Source organism: Neolamprologus brichardi, chromosome 1, assembly GCF_056152115.1.
Source record: "Neolamprologus brichardi isolate AB-2024 chromosome 1, ASM5615211v1, whole genome shotgun sequence".
In the NCBI taxonomy this organism is placed as follows: Eukaryota; Metazoa; Chordata; class Actinopteri; order Cichliformes; family Cichlidae; genus Neolamprologus; species Neolamprologus brichardi.
In genome coordinates this window covers 15,559,451-15,576,079 of record NC_142104.1, presented here as the reverse complement: position 1 = coordinate 15,576,079, position 16,629 = coordinate 15,559,451, and the positions used below count along the sequence as shown (strand labels likewise).

The 16,629-nt window shown below is 41.3% G+C and overlaps 1 pseudogene; it reads left to right on the top strand.

Annotated features, from left to right (window-relative positions):
• The first annotated feature begins 367 nt into the window (after positions 1 to 367).
• Positions 368 to 15,630, top strand: LOC148106398 (uncharacterized; annotated as a pseudogene).
• Positions 15,631 to 16,629: the final 999 nt, after the last annotated feature.

The following is a 16,629-nucleotide window of genomic DNA, read 5'->3' as shown; positions in this document are numbered from 1 at the left end:
AGTGTGGAAGAAAGCGTGAAAAGGGAAAAACGGAGGATAAAAGCACAATGACGGAACAGAGCTGAAGCAAGAAATAAAAGAAGTCATAAGAGAAGGCGAGAAGGAAATGGAATTAAAGGAAGGACAGAAAGAGGAGTGTGAATAAAATGATTGGAGAACTGTAGAGGTCTGGCAAGCAGAAGTCAGGAGAGAGGGGGAAAACAGAGAAGAATTGGAGGATAAGAGTGACAGGGGGTGAAAGAGAAGAAGGGGGCCAAAGAAAAGATGGTGTTGGGGGGTGGCTGGGTAGGGGAATTTAGAGAGGATGGAGGCATAATAGATGCAGGAAGTGAGAAAGAGTGGGGGGGGAAAGACAAGACAAGTAAAGATGGATTTTAGCAAATGGAGGGAGAAGAAAGATCAGACAGAAAGACAGAGAAAAGAAAAGACAAGTGAAGAGGAAAGGGAAAGGAAGGTGACACAGATTGTAAAAAAAGGACAGGTTGGGGAAGAGGAAACAAAGCAGGAAAGGTAAGTTAAAGAGCCAAGTGGGGTTAAATAGCCTATAAGACTTAAGTGAAGGAAGGGGATTGGAAATGTGGGGAGGCTGAGGAAAGACACAAGCAATATAAAGACAGAGTTGAAGTGACGGTTGCTGAAGGAAAGCTGACAGGAATGGGGGGAAAAAGAAGTTTCAAAAATGAGACGCTGATGTAGAGCTGTTAACGAAAACTGAAAAACTAAAAACGACTGTTAGGGAGGAATAAAGGGGGAGAGTGGTGGCGCTAAAGAGAGGTAATGCTCTTGGCCGGCCTACCAAAGTCACACACACATACACACACACATGAAAATACCTGCTGCAAATTTTCAATCACATTTCCAGACTATGTGCTTCCAGACTATGAGAAGGTCACCCGATGTTAAACACACAAAAAATAATTTCACTCTACTTCTTGTTAATCAGTCTCAGTGTCACATTAAACGCCACTCTGATCCTCTCATCTTTAAGAGTGAATGTGTGTGTGGCGTGTGTACCCCAAATGGAGCCACGAGCCAGTTATTGATCCCCGGTCCCCGGTGGCATGTACAGAGGATCAGACTAACAAGATTACAACGCTCCAAACACGACGTGGAGACTGAGCCCGCTGAGCCACAGACACGACCAACACACGGGAACATTTGAAGGCAAATGCACGTCACTCCAAATTTGTCCCATTACAGTATTTCACAGCAGGTGTCACCCAATACTTTCACACTATGAAAAGAGAAGCTTGTGAGTGGGTTCCCCAAAGTAAATGCACTGAAAACTGACATAGCTTTAGTGACATCACTCAGTTTTCTTAGAGATTTTCTGGGATTCAGATGAATTGTGGCAGCTATGAAGCCAATCACCCACTAAGGCCTTAAGATGTTCTTAATGGCATCCTCTATAAGAAGGGTTCTTTTTTTTCTAAATATATTGTATTATGTTTGTTTTTGTGGATTATTTCATGTGATTATTGCTGTTGTTCACATTTGCCGGGGAAAAAAAGTTGTGCCAAATAAAATATGTGGACCCACCCACTATGGTGAACCCTTGTAAATAAGGGAGCAGCCAAATAAGCTTTGATTTTATGCTGTCGGTTATCTTGAAACAGTCAGTAAGGGATAATTCACCCAAGTCAGGAACAGAGATCCATAAACAAATCTAGTAAGGAAAATTTTATTGCTAATAAATGTGTATTAGCGATTAATCAGTAAGCAACTTGTGCATCTAGCTGCTAAATAATTTAAAAAAACAACTGAATTCAAACTAATCCTCATTTTGCTGTAGGCCCCCAGAGCAACTCCCGTGGGTCCTTTGACCACATGCTACAGGGATTTGTCGGCTACGGCAGCTTGTTGTCTGCTTCTTCAGATATTTTTCATAATGCATTTTGTCCTGTCTGACACAAACGCTGCATTCCTTCCTGTACAGACAGTGAACCACCTAAACACTGACATCACATCCTGTGTGTGCATATCTGCATGCCAGAATCATGTGCTTTCACACGGGTTTATACAGTACGTGCGTGCTCGGCTGTTGTGCTACATGCTTTAGTGAGTGTGTTTCAGTGAGTGGATGTGTGTGTGTGGGTTGAGCTATTTCACAGCATTACTGTGAGTCATCCATCAAGCTGGTAGCTCTCTGTGCATTGGGCTAGTTTAGTCATTTTATATATATTTATAAAAACATTTTTTACATCCACTAGTGGGAGGCTTCATAACAGCATACGCTCCTAAAAAGACTGTCATTTTCAACCCTGACAAGAGGGTCGTTTGACACAAACACACATCTTCTGCTGCACTTCAACCAACAGGCAGACACAGGGAGGCAAAAAGGCAGATCTGAAATACAGACAGACAGACAGAAAGACAGAGAGATACATAGAAAGACAAACACACAGATGAATAGATGGGCACTAAGGATACCATCAGCACCATGCGCCATTCAGCACTATGGAGAGCTCCTGTTTATAGCTCAGTGTAGTCAGGCTGCCATCTGCTGCTGAAAATTAAACTGCAGGAGAAAATGACTAGAGAGCAGAGGGAAAGTGTAAGCCACTGAAGTTTAAGTGCAGATACGCAGCTGAATATGAACCTGTGCAGAATGAATCACAGTGAGGTCTACGATGGCCATCACTTTCACTCCAACTGGGTTCAAATCTGAGATATTTCTAATCTCAGAGACACAGTTACTGTTGGAACATGTTTTTTTCCATCCATGAAAGAAATCAAGGATCATAGAATCCCACATTTTACTGCTCTGAAGGATATGTCTCATTTTAAAAGCTTTAATGGGGCCAAGGCTGTAATTATGGTTACAGCAGTAATGCAGTTGGGCATGTGGTGCAGCCAAGAATAAACAGGATCAAGTTGGAGATTTGACTCGAGAGCTTTATTGGCTGTAGATTTAGAACAAAAAGCATAAACACTTTCTCTACAAACACATTTGCACTAACAGCTAATTAAACCACTGAAGGTCTCGCGTTTATTTATTTTACTGTGAACTAACAAAAGAGGAGAAAAACGGGTCCCCTCATTTGTCCTATGAGGAGCTGCTAACCTGTGAGTCAGAGGAGAAATGAACTGCATTTCAAACTAATGTCTCGCTGATGTTATCTGCAAACACACACACAAAAGAAGAAAATATCACCTCTCACTGCAGATGTATTCATTGCTCCTTTATTTTTGACCTCATTATGCAAAAACCCAAAGAACATCTAGATCTAAACTGCATTCTTCTTTAATGACTCTTTAAAAAAACGGATTGGTTGCTTTGATAATTGTGTTTGCAACTTTTCGTATGAGGTCTGCCAGTTTTTCCACCGTATTCATCTATTTTAAAATAGCACACATTATTGTTTTTCCTCTTACATTAAAAAAGGAGGTGCATCTACTCAAGCTCAGACAGGGGTAAATATGCACTTACTTTACAAAGGCAGGGAGGCTGCTCACTGTAGTAATAATAATATACATGGATAATTACAGCATGGAACATAAAGAGTAGGCACTAATCAAAGGCACAAGCATTGTTTTTACAATCACTTCCTTCAAAGTTCCCAGAGGCACAAAGCCTGTATTTCCACTGGAGACCTTTGTTTTCTGCTCTTCTCTTCTTCAGTGGCAAAGAAGCACTGTTGTGTCTCCAGCAGCTTTAGAGTTTAGCAGGGTTTTTGAGCTCAGACCACAGAGGGCCAGAAGTTGAAATATTTCAACTTTTGGTAAAACAGCACTCCACTTCAAATGGGTCTTCGAAAGTCTCTGAGCAACAGCAGGAGCCACAATCAGCACTTGCCCCAAAATCTGTTTAGAGCTGCTGGAAGAGTCACAGGATAACTGAGCATGAGTCAGTCAAATTTCATCACACAGTGTTTTCTTCCCTTTTGTGTTAAAAATGTCCCACGCATTAGATCAGTATTAACAGACAGACTCATAAAACCATAAAGGTTTAACAATGAAATCTTTTTTTCCCCAGTTAATAAATAGCGTGGGAAATTATATTCAAAATCAAGTGCTGCAACTGGACTAGTTTTTACTTTACATTCACGTCATCGCATCAGATCATCCTCTTCCAAAACAATAAAGGAATAAACTATTTACTTCAGACTTAAAAAAAAAAATATTTTTATCCAACTAAATCTATCTTTTAAGAATGCTTTGAACATTTTTGACTATATTAGTAGAAGTACACCAAACATTCAATTTCATCAAGCAAAATAATCAAGGGAACAAAAAAAGCACTCTGAAGTACCCTTGATCAAACATTAGAAGACAGCGAGGGAGAGGTTTGGGGGGGCGTTCAGATCCTTCTGTAATCACCATCGAGCAGCTCAACAACAGAAAAGAAGTATCTACTATTTATAATCTTGTGTTCCAATTTTAACACTAGGTACATACTGTAGTTTCTATCTCAGCACTTCAAGTGAGGAATGAGCTTCGCAAGATCAAGGTGCGGAAGGCTGCAGGTCCAGATGGCGTCAGCTCCAGGCTCCTGAGATGCTGCGCAGATGAACTGTGTGGCATCCTAGGTTATCTGTTCAACCTGAGCCTGTCACTGGGGAAAGTACCACAGCTGTGGAAGACCTCCTGTGTGGTACCAGTACCAAAGACTTCCCATCCCAAGGACCTCAGCAGCTACAGGCCGGTAGCCCTGACATCGCATCTGATGAAGACCCTCGAGAGGTTGGTTCTAAACCATCTGCGCCCCCTGGTGAGGTCTTCATTGGATCCGCTGCAGTTTGCTTACCAGCCTGGCATTGGGGTGGAGGACGCCATCATCTACCTCCTGCACCGAGCTCTGACTCACCTGGAGAAGCCTGGAAGCACTGTGAGGATCATGTTCTTTGATTTCTCCAGTGCTTTTAACACCATCCAGCCATGACTTCTGAGAGACAAGCTGGAGCTATCAGGAGTGGACCACCACATGTCCCAGTGGATACTGGACTACCTCACAGAACGTCCACAGTATGTGAGGTCACAGTCCTGTGTCTCTGACACGCTGGTCTGCAGTATGGGGGCCCCACAGGGAACTGTGCTGGCACCGTTCCTCTTCACCCTCTACACTGCAGACTTCTCCATCAACTCCCCACGCTGCCACCTACAGAAGTTCTCTGACGACTCTGCCATAGTCGGCCTCATCACAGGTGAGGACGACTCAGAGTACAGACAGTGGACTCTGGACTTTGTTGACTGGTGTCAGCAGAACCACCTGCTGATCAACGCCGGGAAAATGAAGGAGTTGGTGGTGGACTTCCGGAGACGCAGACCCACCACACTGACACCGGTGAACATCCAGGGAGTGGACATTGAGATAGTGGACTCTTATAGATACCTGGTGTAGCGTTTGACCCGATAGACATACGCTGGGGCGATTCTTTTGACAGCAAAAACTTTTTATTTAGTGATGTGGGTTTATTCACAGCCACTCCCGCTCTCTACAACTGTCACGTCCGCTCTCCCTCCGACTGTCACTGTCAACATAAAAAGACACACAATCAATGTCGGAACCCAGCACACCTGTCGACCCCGCCCCTGCGCCGCCCCGGGAGCTCACTGTGTCACCCCTCCTCTGCAGCTGGCCAGAGACCACACCCACGCCACACCTGGGTGTTCACCTGAATAATAAACTGGACTGGAGCCACAACACTGATGCTCTTTACAGGAAGGGTCAGAGCAGACTCTACCTGCTGAGGCGGCTGAGGTCATTTGGAGTCCAGGGAGCGCTTTTAAAGACCTTCTATGACTCTGTGGTGCAATCCGTCATTTTTTACAATGTGGTATGTTGGAGCAGCAGTTTATCGGCAGCTGAGAGGAAGAGGTTGGATAAACTCATCAGGAAGGCCAGCTCTGTTCTGGGATGTACCCTGGACCCAGTACAGATGGTGGGAGACAGAAGGACTCTGGCCAAAATAACATCTCTGATGGACAGAGTCTCCCACCCCATGCATGTAGATGTTGCTGAACTGCAGAGCTCCTTCAGTGACAGACTGCTGCATCCTAGATGCATGAAGGAGCGTTTCCGCAGGTCCTTCCTCCCTGCAGCTGTCAGACTGTACAATCAGAACTGCTCCCAACAAACATAGATGTTTACATCAATGCTGTAACTGCAATAAGTTAGTTAATTAACCAATTCGCACTACAACCTGGTTTGCCTCTTACCTGTAATTATTTTTATTTCATTTAATAACTGTACAGTACTCTCTGTTTATAGTAACCATTGTCCTTAATGTAAATATGTAAGAAAAATTGTGTATGTTTCTGTTCCGTGTCCTGTGTACTGTTTGTTTGTATATTTGTCTTTTTGGCTGCTGTTACAACCAAATTTCCCCTTGTGGGACAATTAAAGGATTATTCTATTCTATTCTAGTTTACATTTGTATCCTAACAACAGTACCTCCGTCAGGTAGCAGGTACTAGTTATAATTCATGTCTCTGCACTATAAGGGATGGATGGATGGATGGATGGATGGATGGATGGATGGATGGATGGAACTAAACATTACTGACGCAGAGTGGGATCATCTGCTCTGAATTTCCTTCAAGAACACCCAGGGGAACAATTCCTGGGCTTTGCAAATATGAGGTTTGAGCAACAGGTGGATGAGGATGTAAGCTGTAGAGGGACATTTGGCCTCACTGACATACATAGCCAAGCATAGCCACACGCTGAGCACTATCAAATTATGATGTTGTGTCTAATCATTTATCTTCTCGTCTAATAATTTAGTATTTAAGAGACAAGCCTACCGGTATCCAAGGCAACATCTTATTGCTACACGGTCACAAGATAGGGTTATTTCTTCTACCTAAAACCATGCTAGGTCAACGCTACCCATCTTAGTGGGACTCTAAAACTGAAGAGTTTGGCTTTTTGATCAAGTGCTGTTTTAAAAAGTCCCGAATTCAAATTGGTTTGATTTGCAACAATATAAAAATGAGAAAAGGAAAAACTGCAGCAAAAAAAGAAACTGGAAACAGTAAATGCTGACATTTTGGCATAAAGAATGAGTAGAAAGATAACCTTTTAAACAAATAACTGTTGACCTTAATTATGGGATGCTACCTGTCTTAGCACATAATGGCAGTTGTCATGGCATTTTCTTTTAGCCTGTAGACCAGGGACCTTTAAGTATGACTGAGGAGTTATTGTGTTTCCAAATCACAAATCACTGTATTTTAAATTGCGTTATTTTCACCTGATTTTGCTGTACAAGCGGGGCTGTGGGACCTATTTGCAATGGTTACCCAAATGTCAAAAGCACTACTGCAGCATGCCTATGTACCATTTTTAAAAGCCTTCTCCTATTATATTTAAATCACCCAGAGAAGCAGTAGGTACACACAGTGTGTCTTACCGAGGCAGGGTCAACAGAGGAGAACCTTAATTGACTCAACTTGAGTCCCCACAGGTTATGAAAACCAGCACATTTTAATGAGCGCAGGTCCAAGGTGAGCCACTATATTTATTTAACTTGACGGGAAAAGTTTTAACGCAACTCATTCGTATGAGAAATATGGAACTACTTTGCAGTGCTCTGCCATACCCGAGTTGTCTTCAAGTGTCTTCCCTATCAAATACAAGGCCCCATGTTCAGAGGATTGTGTGCTCTGTGCTGCTTATTCAGATCTGTCTGTATATGCCTGTGTGTGTGTGTGTGTGTGTGTGTGTGTGTGTGTGTGTGTGTGTGTGTGTGTGTGTGTGTGTGTGTGTGTGTGTGTGTGTGTGTGTGTGTGTGTCTAACTGTGAGCTAATAGAGAACACACCTGTTCTCCTAAGAGAACTAAAAGTCAAACACGAAGTCTTTTAGAGGGAATGACAGAAGAGGGGAGAGAATACAGAGCACAGGGAGGTGCCAAGACAGAAACATGGACAGAGAAGAAAATCAAATGAATTTTAGACAAAGATTAAGTAGGATGTTACACTAGAAGAAATGAAGGAACTCAGAGGTCAGGAAACACAGACAACTGTGATGAGGGATTTAAGAAGAAGATCAGGTGAAAATGGAAAAGGGGTCGAATTAAAAAGGAAAGGGTTAGAGGACAGGAGCTCTGCGGAAAGAGATAGCTGAAGAGAAGTTGCTGGTGATTCCAGCATATTCTCAACAAATGCCTTCCTGACTAAAACTTCAGCTCCGTGTCTCTACTACTGCATTTCCTTTTTCTTCCAGCGATAAAATGAGTCCTTAGTGACTTATCAACCTTGAAGACACCTGCTGATTTTAAATAAGATATAAAATCCTTAATTAGCTAAAGGAAAAAAAAGTTACTGCACCAAGATCGAAGTCCTGCTCTGGCACTCCATGTCAAATTATTTTTGCCCTACAGGTTTCGTCTTTATCCAGGTTATTATTAATTGTTGGCTTGAAGGCGGCAATAATTAAAGTCGTAGCTTTAAGTGACTGAAAATGATGGCTAGGCATGAAATCTAAATGTATCTAGGGCTGATAAATAGATCAAATTTATAACACCAATCAATATGCACAATCCCTGAAGTAAAACTTGCATTATTAAAGGGTACATTCATGCAGCGTCGGCAAATGGAAAGAACATAAAACTTTGTATTATTGCAGCATACAAGCATTCAAGCATTACTTGCAGAGACAACCATAACGCATACCTACTCGTAATTGTGCGTAAATGTGGACATCTTGCTGAGTTGGTTATTATAGCTTTCAGAACATGTTGGAACATTACACTCTGATTTAATAATGTGAATATGAAACATTTTGTCATCAAAGGTCGGAAGGAAGACATGAGCGAAGGATAATATTAATCATCCTGTGAGTCCAAAAGAAACATAATGATGGATTATTGAGTAACATTGCAGGACAGACAGGACAGAGGAACGCTGGCAGGGAATAGGGAATTATCTTGATTCGGATGTGGCCGCTATCCCAAAATAGGTCAGAGGGAAAAGTCCACCAAGGTGCAGCACAAGGCATATTAAAAGGAAGTGGAGGAATTTGTGTTAATTTGTAACTATGAACCAAACAGCCAGTGCTTTCTTGATGCTGTCACTAAGAGAGCATCTTTGAACTGGCTCCACTGATAATGAACAGGAGAATGGCTTCATCGACACAGCGGCATGAAGCTGTTGAGGGGAAATCGCCACATTTTCAGTTTCTGAGCTATTTGCACCAACACTGGGGAGAAAATGGAAAATAGGTGTAGCAAAGCAGTAGAGAGGAACTTGTGAATTAGGATTCAACTGAGTTACTGAGGAGCGGGGGGTTGTTAGGTGGAGAGGGAGTGTGGGTGGGGAGAGTAAACAGATCGGGAGGAGGTGGTGATGATAATGATGAAAGCTGTGTGGTGAGCGTGCGGGCTGGTGGGAGGGGGAGTGGTAGGAAAACAGGAAAGAGATGCGGGGGGGGGGGGGGGGGGTGGTAATGATGATGGCAAGGGACGATGAGATGTGGTTAAATAAGAAATGATTCGCAAGATTAGGAGGGAAGGAGAGGAAGCAAGGAGCTTATGTGATGATGAGATTGGCTTAAACAAGGGGGTGGAGAGTGGAGAAAGTAGTCAGCTGAAGAGAAGAGGACGCTGGAGAAATGGAGGGAAGGAGTTCGAGGGTGTGGAGGGATGAGAGGAGGATAGACAAGGTGTATGAATACACACAATGTGCTATTGACTGAAGGCTTTCCTTGTTAATTGCACATTCCCTGTGATTGCACTGTGAAATATGGTGCTGAATGAGAATAACTTTCTCTCGCTCTTTTTTTCAGACAGAGAAAGAGAGAGAGAGAGAGCAACAGGCATGAGTGAGACATGAGGGAAAAGACAAGGAGACAGAATATGGGAGCAAAAACGTCTGCAGCAATTTTAATGGCAATCAATCTACTAGCTGCTGCAACTCTTTACTCAAGACTGCAAATGTGGTGGCACTAGAGGAAAAGTCAGGGGGGGACTGTCTATCATCGTGATATATATCATCTGGGCACTGTGGAATATCGGCACCAAATGTCATCCATGCAGAACATGTTTATTTCACAGGAAAAAAACTCATTTTAAAGATCCCTCGGATGCTCAAGGGGACATCGGAAACGCCTGTGCAAAAATTTCACAGGAATCCAGCCAACAGTTATTACAATAATTTAATGGGGAGTAAAGTGGAGTTCTAATATACAAAAATAATTTTTTTTAAATAGCAAATGAACCTTAAGAGCCAGTCCTGAATCTACATTCTTATCTCTCATTTACCTAGTTATTACATATAAAAGAAAACACCAGCAAAACAGCATGTGCAAAGAGACTAATTGTTTACACAGGCAACAAAGATGCCTGGCGGTCTTAAACCTTTGCAAAACATTAAAAATTCATTTCTGAAACCCACAGAGAAAGGAAATCTGCAGATGTTTTCTGGATACAAGGCACTCACACTGTGCTGGATTATATGAAATGGAGAAATCTATATTATGGTTTTGAAAAGATGAGTTGTATGAATTGTGTTACTTGGAATAACACCAAGTAGTTATGAAATTTGTTTTTACCTATGTATCACATACATGGTTTAGACACCTACATATACCAAGAATATAGAAGTCACACTTTGATCTTCCACATGTTTGATTTGGCTGGATCCCACAAACCTGACACAACCTGATACAAACCTCACCATTTATCCAGGCTTAGGACCGGCACTAGGTGTACACTGGACTGTGGCCCCCACATGTGTACATGAGTACATCAGCAGGACCACTCAGATTCAGTCGTAGTCTAGATGTAGTCTAGAAGAAGGATAGTACATATATAGGACAAAGGATTCCGAAGCTTGAGATGCAGTGAAGAAGAACATGCATAAGAGGATGCTAGAGATAGGCTGAGACGGGGCCAGATGAACTGCTGTGGCAACTCCTAGATGAAGTACACAAAAAAAGAAGAATTCATACCTTGATCAGCCAGTTATTTATTGTGCAGGTCCTCTTCACGCTGCCAAAAAAGCTTGATTAACCTTCATTAATTGGAACCAAAACCTTTAGAGTCTTTAGATGTTTACTAGGCATCAAAGTCTGCATGCTAGGGCAAGGCCTTTGACTCTCTGTTATGTTTTTTGATCCATTCTTGAATGACCTTTGTGGGTTTAGAAAAAAAAGTACAGGCTATCTGTCATTGTGGTGGATTAGAACGCTGAGGGTGGATCTACTTTGCAGTGTTTTCAGCTTGATCGTAACAAACTGTATAGTCTAACACTGACTGAGGGCTATACGGTTTCTTCTATCCAGTGAAACACAAAAGTGTTTCAAGTGTTACTGTTGACTTCCTATCAGCTTCAAGCAGTATAGATATGCTCTTCTGACCTCTGGCATCTGCAAAGCATTTTAACCCTAAGCGCTGCCTCTCACTGGATATTGCCTCTTTTTCAGATCATTTTCTGCAAACTCTGTGCAGGAAAATCCCAGCAGATCAACAAGCCTATCTGATTCCAACAGCCCCGTTCAAAGTAACTTAAATCACCTTTCTTCCCCATTCTCACTTCATTCTACACTTCAGCAGGTCATCTTGACCATGTCTACATGCCTAAATGCATGGAGTTGCTACTATGTGGTTGGCTGATTAGATATTTGCATTGATGAACAGTTGAACAGGTGCGAATAGCAAAGCAGCCGGTAAGTGTGGGTGCAACAGTCTTCCAGTGCAGAGGGAGTTCAAACTATGATATTTTTCACCTGCAGGTTCAGAAAGACCCACATTTAGACTTTTGATGACTTGGCTATTAAATTCTGGCTGAAATTATGCCATTATGAGAAAGTATCTTCTCTAAATTAACCTCCCATGATAAATTTAATTACAGTCAAGCAAACACTCAGCTTCAGTCCATTTACTTCATATTTGCCTGTTTAGGCACAGTGACAATGGTGTTTTACTGCCGCTGCTCTAAGTGCGGAAAAAAATCATTCATCTGCTTCTTGTGCTGTGGCCATGAGAAGCGACTGTACGTTCTGTGCTTTTCTTCATTTTTCTTACGTTGCCCTCATAAATGCAGACCTACTTGTTTAGATTGAGTTACTATTAAATACATGCCATTATTGCTTTTAAAACATGGCATTTAAAATGAGGGACAAAATAGCATTATGATCTCATTTTTATGACCCTGCTCGTCATAATGATGAACAACTAGAACGTCTAGGGAACCCCTGGGTGGTGTGTGTCAAATTAACCTCCATATTAATGCTGGGAGTCAAGGTTTCCCATTGCAATATTAAAGAATGATCAATGGTTTTTCACTTCACCTGTTTTTTTATGTCGCTGCAGCTGTATTCTTCTCATGAGACGGTGTAACCACCTGTCAGTGGTTTTAATGTTGTGACAGCTATGGGCACGTGGGCTTTATGAAAACTAAATCACTCCACAGCCGGAGAGATATGCTCTCAGGAGGAGTTCTGCACTAAATCTGCTCAAACCCATACTGTCACATCAGATCAACACAAACTGAATAAAATAGATCAGTATTCAACATATCACACGAAATAAAAATAAAATAAAGTACTTCATCGAACGTAGATTGCGAAAGGTGGGATGAGATGAGACAGACAACAAATCTCGCAACAAAAACATAATTTTGTTCCCCTTTTATTAGCAGAGGAAATATTGCTGCACCTGTTTTATTGGTTGGTGACAAATGACATGTAATGCATCTGACTACATGTTTTATAGGGAGATATATATAAGTGAACACAGGTGTTTCACAGTAAATCTATACTATAATTACCCAAACAATCACTGGCTTTGTGAAACATCTGCCTCCAAAAGTATTCATCATTTATAAACACCAGGTGTTCTCCATTGCAGAAAGCAATTTACACAATTCATAATAACCCCAGTATGTTTTCACTGCCTTACCTACTGATTTCTTTATATTCCACCCTTATGTACCGCTATTGAATTAGAAAACTCTAACACCCTGCATATAATGTTGACTATGATATGATCTTTATGCAATGCAGATACACACATCCTGAATTGATGTACAAAATACCATTTTTTCTAACAGCACAAAGGGCTTTAACATGTTGAAAGCAACAAACATCAGGTCCTTCTTCTTCTCCTTCCCTTTAAAGGTAAGTTAAGGGGAAAACTATTGCAAGGTGACCCAGCATTAACAGCCAGTGGAAAATATTTGACCCCTATTAAGAAGTACCTGACCAAAGTCCAGATCCTCTTCTTTCTCTTCCCATTTTAATCAATCAGTCTGATCCTGTCTCTTCCTCTCGCTAATATGCCTGCAAGATCACCGATACAGAGGCCATACAAAGTTCATACGGGTGTAGCCAATAGTGCACCTCTATGTTTGTAAACCCACTTCCTGACATGCCAATCACAACACACAGACACACATGTCTCTGGGATCAATTTCAATTCTGCGCTTAGGCAACAAATGTGCAGACAGCCTTTCATCTCTTTAACCTCGCTCACTCTTTTCCTACACTGCCCACTTCTCACTATTGATCTCTGTCACTCTCCTGTTGTCTTGGCTTCCGTCTCCCGTTCTATATATTCCCATTTTCCTCTTTTTTTCTGACCATGACTCATTTTTTCCTCTTCATCACCTACTTATAAATATTTACTTAAGGACTCTTTCCATTTCACTTTTTGTCCCCTCTCACACGTCTGTGTTTTCACTCTTTCTATTACCCACCCACACACAACCCCAGAACATGCACACATCTCATTAAATGAAGTTAATTTCCGATCCATGAAAAGCTATTGGCCCTCTGCAGAGGTTGCACACATTGTCAGATTGTATTGAACGGGGCACATCTGCATGCCTGTCTGACTGTCTCTTTGATCTGCCTAGCTGTCCTGCAGCATGTCGGCTTGCCTTCAATATGCGTTACATGTGAGGTTATGAGTGATGACAGAGGTGGAGTTTATTTACCTAAGTGTAGTAAACCCTGACTTCTTTTCTCTTTTGGCATATTTTTTAGGAGATAAGCTGTCACTGCTGGGATTTTTACGCTTTAGATCACCTGTTAGTCAGCAATGGTGGTTTACAGTGATGTCTTTTTACATGCATTTATGGCGATCATGTTTAAATTTCCATGGTGGCTCACTGAAGTGCTAACCTTCTTCTGCTTCTGTGGATGTCATAAATAAAAATCTTCAAACGAGACTCTAATGTTTAGGAGGAAAGAGGCTGTCAGTGCCTCTGAGCAACAGGGCTAGGCCTCCTTTAATGAACACAGACTTCACAAAAGAACGTCGGATTTAAAAAGAAAAACAGATATAACATGCGAATGTGAAATGAAATGTTAGCAGTAAAGACACATCGATTGTTTGAAGTTATTCTAAAAAATTAATAACAACTCTGCGTGCCCACGCTTTGTTTTTGGAAGATAAGCAAATACAGCCAAAATATGTGTGTTTGTGTGTTTTTGTGTGAGTGTGCGCACAAGTGCGTGCGTGTGTGAATGAGTGACAGAGTGAGACACACAGCGAGAGAGAAATAGTAATTATGGAAATCTTCTGCTGAACCTTTGAAAGACTTGTTTTTAAGACACTAAAATACAAAAACAAAATTGTGGTTTGTTTATGATGACACGTTCAATGTAGATAACATCAATACAGAGGGCTGCTCAAGTAATTAAGAGTTTGAATGTGCCTACTGTCTGCTAATGCTGCAATCCGAATGAGCCGAACATCAGTTAAATGCCTTTAAACAATTCAAAAGGAAGGCTTTACAAAATGTGACTGCATTTGCATCATTAAATGGTCTTCACATTTGGTGGCATTCATGTTTTCAAACTTCTACATGCTGTACAGAGCATGGTGTTACATACAGTCTCCGTTCATCTTATATTGGTTGGTTTGTTTTCTTTTGCCTTTTTCTCTTTTTCCCTGTCTTTGTCAACATGACACAGAGGCCAGGGGACCAACCACATCCCAACCTACCTGTCAGTCAGTCAGTAAGTCAAGATGGCATCTTCCATGCTTCCAATTAAAGCATTTACCAGATGGATTTTGGTGCAGAACTGTTTAAAACTGTTTATAACTGATTTTTTCTAGTCAGCAACTATTGGTCAGCTCATTGGGGAATATTCAGTTTTCCTTAGCGATTATGTTGCCAGGTGTTCAAAAGGCCTGACTGAGACCTTAATGCCCACTTTCTGTTAATGCTGCAATCCAAATGAGCCTAACATCCGTTAAATGTGTTAGTGTTAATTATTTGGGTTTTTTGGGTCGAGAGGGGGGGGGGGAGGTTTGTTCCTGTTTTATGGCCTTTATACACTAGATGTGCAAAAATTTATGTCCGTACATACAAAAATATTTTTCAGATGAACCTATTCTTAATGCATCAGTTCACATTGAAAGCATAATTTTGAAGGCTGATTTTGGGACATTTATTTTTTTGAGATCAAGCATGATTTTTCCAACTTTTTGCATCCAAATAAACAGATCTGACCAATCAGATCACAGCATTTGGCAACAATCGCGCTTGTAGCTCAAAACACGCACCTGTACTAAATACACAATGATATGGAAATAGTAAAGTAATACTATTTTATTGAAAACACAAGCTGCTGCGGTTCAGGCCGCTCTCTTTAACTATTTCTCTGCCTCCTCAGATGTGGTCCCATCTCGGCCAACAACAGCCCAAACTGCCCCACTGACATCCTGAAATATGTATGAAATTGATGCAGCTTAAACTGCTGGATCAAACCATGAAATTCTCCCTGATGCTGCCTTCTCTTGAGAATCGGAAGAAACCAGAATCTCAGTTTCTTCCTTTTCTTGCTTAGAAACATTAGCAGCTCATCATCGCTTGATGTCAACCACCTTTTTTTTTGTAGTGTGTTTTTGGAGGAAAAATTTTCAACGATGTAGAAAGGTCTTTGCTTTGAAGGTTTTTCTCATGCACCTTGTTCTGGCTTTACTTTCTGTTTTTGTTCCTTTGTCATTGTTTGGTAGTTTTTCCTTTGACTGTTTCCACCTTGTTGCTCGTTTCTACCTGTGTCTCGTTTCATCATCTGTGTGTGTATATATAGTCACGTTTCTCTCTCTGTCCTTACCGGTTCATCTGTTTATGCTCAGTGTGTTCAGCTGTTTTTGCGTCAACCTTTGAATTTAGTGTTCTCTGCAACAACCATTGATCTTTGTTGATTTCAGCTTGCCTCTGCACCCCGCATTTAGGTCTTCTCTCCAGCATTATCCCTTCTCCAGCGACACACACAAACACTTTGGTTCCAAATAAAAGAAAATCTTTCTAAAAATAAAGACCTACACATTAAACAGGTTAGCCAATGATCAGTGAAAATGGGTTCAGAAATCAATGTAAGTGGCACGTCTGGCACCATGTTTATTGCTTGCCTAAATCCATTTTAAAATAAAAAAGGTTAAAGGCTTTTCTTTGTCCTTAACATAATTTCACCCATGTAATAAGTACTCATTGATAGCCGCACACAATTTACAATGCTGGAAGTAGGAAAGCTAAATTATTATCAAGACCTGTGTTCAGTGGCGTTTAATGGTAAAATGACTAAGGTATCATTTCACAATCAAAAACAAAATCATGGAATAAAATGCTCTATAATACCGAATGAAATTCCTTAAGGACAATTGCCGTGTTGTTCGTATGATATTTAATGACACCATACTGTACATCTATATCCAATAAGTAAAAAAGAAATA